The following is a 2,764-nucleotide window of genomic DNA, read 5'->3' as shown; positions in this document are numbered from 1 at the left end:
ATTTCAGAGGTGGAAGAAACCAGAGAAGTTATTTTGTTCAGTATCCTTGTGAAGATGAAAAGATTGACGTTGAGCAAAATTCAGTGATTTGTCCAAAATCTCACACCTGGTTACTAGCAAAGTGAGGCTGGATTGATTCTTTGGCTGTCTTGAAACACAATAACATACATGAAAAATTACAGAAAGTGTGTTAATTTGAATCGATGACTATCAATTTTGGATGTGTGTAGAAACATATACCAAGAAATGGCTAATAAGTCAACAGAACGCTGACGATAAAACCAGATGTGAGCTCAACTCCTTAATTTCCAATCCTCTCCCTCCTATACCCCAAGTCTGATAAATTTTCCCTTCTAAATCTACCCCTCTGGGAGTTTTCCTTGACCATGACCTCCACCCACCTCCTAGGTAGGCGCCATGGACTTTGTTCATTATAAACTCACTATGGTATATATTTATTTTCTCTTTACTGGTCCTTATCCCTGCCATTCCATGATGACAGGGACAAGGCCCATCTGTGCGATTAGGTACTGTTTAGCACAGTGTGGTTATTCAATAACTATTCAAACCCTATACTCGAACACGGAAAAAAATGGCAATTCTCTAGTGTTTTCATGGGTGTATAAATGTTGAAGTACAAAGTGACTTTGGGAAGGTATTCCAACCTGTGGGAAACCACCTCAGAAGTGAATAGGCTTGCAAAAAATCAAATCAAATCTAGAAACACCAACATCCTTCATGCAGATTAGCACATACAGTTTATCGGACAGAGCTGCTAGGAGCGAACATCAGAGAACTTGAACTTTCTGAAACAGACTTTTCAGGAGAGTTTAAACTTGTCATCCCCAGTACATCTGGGATTTAAGTGGAGATTGTCCAGCAACCCGGGGGGTGGGGGGGTGGGTGGGGGAGACACTGAAGGTATGTTGCATGCTCAGGACACGGAGAGAAAAAGAAGGGTGGTATTGGCTCAAGAGTCTCATCTCCTAGCCATAAACAAGGGAGAAGGTTGCAGAATAATGTAGTACATCGGATAGTGAGCACATTTGGGTAATTATAGAAATAGCTTGGGTTTCCAGTGTGGCCAGGGTCATCCCTGAAAGCATAAAATATTTACCCAAATGCTTCTCAATGAAGCTTGAGAGGAAATGACTTGGAAGCATGCCTTGAATCCTGAATGCTAAGCAAGGGATAACTGTAACATTTGGCTCCAAAGCAAGTTCTAAATTCTTGTGGCAAGATGTTTGTTTACTTGTGCAAGTTGGGATAGACAAGCAGTTGGAAGCAGCGGGTCTGTGGTGGTGGAGGAGCTGCAGAATGTTGAGTGATGAGGGCAGTTTAGGATAGTGTTTCCCACCCAGGCTGTGTGCTTTTGACCCTTGATGCCACCACTTACTTGCTGGGTGACATCAAGTAAGTTACTTAACTTCTCTGTGTCTGTTTCCTCACCTATAAGCTGAAGTGAAAATAGCACTCACTGAATAGGGCTATTGCGAGCATTAAGGATAATACAGCTCATGTAAAGTGCTTCACAGAGTGTTGGGAACATAGTTTCACTCAACAATTACCAACTACCATCACCAGGTACATTCTAGCAGTTTCTACAAAGTTTGGTTTGACCTCACAGGGCTAAAGACACAGAATTAAAAGGCCCACAGATGTAATGATTATTCAGCCTGGTGATTTGGATCATGGACTGGGAAATTTTTTCTGTAAAGAGCCAGAAAGTAGATATTTTCAGCTTTGCAGGCCACGGCAGCTTTGACGCAACCACAGTGCTCTACTGAACCACGTCCAGCACGGCCAAGGGTGAACCTGAGGAGGAGCGGTGAAGGATTAAAGAAGACAGGCAAGAGAATACAGTTGGGACCAGGTGGGATCACTGTGCCTGGATGAGGAAACAATGACCCAACCTGTACGCTGAAGCTTTATTGTATAGTCAGATCACACAAAGCAAAACAAGGGGAAGTGGTCAACATGTTTACAAAGTTCTTGCAAGTTTCAAATCTATTTGGTTACTCAAGCCTTGTTTTGGCAGCACTTGCGCACTTCCCACAGCCCATTAGCTACCTAGGAGAATAAGGGAGGACTATGAGGTCAAGCTTAATTGTGCTAGGAGGGCTCTTCCCTTTAAGCTGGGACTTTTATGTGGCTCTGCCACAGGTCAGTCCAAGGCTTGACCCAATAGCCGCTTTCTACACTCTACCATTGTCGTGTGAAAACTGCTACAGAAAATACGCCAAAGGACAGGACTGCCTGTGTTCCCAAAACACTTTATCTATAAAAGCAGGACAACATTTTATTTATAGAAACAGATGACGGGGGGATTTGCCAACCCCTGATTTAGATAATTGTATACTGCTTTTGTCCAAAAGATAGCTCTTTTGGAAACAGTAAGCAAATATTCTGTTTTCTGCCTGGAATTCTTTTCTTCTCCTATTTGCATGATTGGCTCCAACCCATCACTTCTGTACTCTTTTACACACACACATGTGTGTGTATGCACATCATTTGTTTCCTTCTTAGTATAAGTTCTAATATCTGGTATACAGCAGTCTCCCTTTATCCACTGTGACACTTTGTGATTTTAGTTCCTTACTGTCAACACAACATCACAGAAGAAGGGTGAGTACAGTCCAATAAGATATTTCACGAGACAGATGAAACATTCACATTACTTTTATTATAGTGTATTCTGTTATTAATTATTGCTGTTAATCTCCTACATATACCTAACTTATAAATCAAACTTTGTCATAGGTAT

At 41.7% G+C, this 2,764-nt stretch overlaps 1 long non-coding RNA gene across 1 annotated transcript; it reads right to left on the bottom strand.

Moving 5' to 3' along the window:
* Nucleotides 1–739: 739 nt before the first annotated feature.
* On the bottom strand, nt 740–1,809 carry LOC107182794. The gene is made up of 2 exons (XR_001513527.1): nt 1,118–1,809; nt 740–983 (listed from the first exon to the last, which is right to left on the bottom strand). It is a non-coding gene; the product is annotated as an uncharacterized LOC107182794 (long non-coding RNA).
* Between the last annotated feature and the right edge of the window lie 955 nt (nt 1,810–2,764).

This window comes from Myotis davidii, unplaced genomic scaffold (assembly GCF_000327345.1).
Source record: "Myotis davidii unplaced genomic scaffold, ASM32734v1 scaffold496, whole genome shotgun sequence".
Taxonomy (NCBI): domain Eukaryota; kingdom Metazoa; phylum Chordata; class Mammalia; order Chiroptera; family Vespertilionidae; genus Myotis; species Myotis davidii.
Note: the sequence above shows the minus strand (reverse complement) of the source record. Positions and strands in the feature narration are given on the sequence as shown.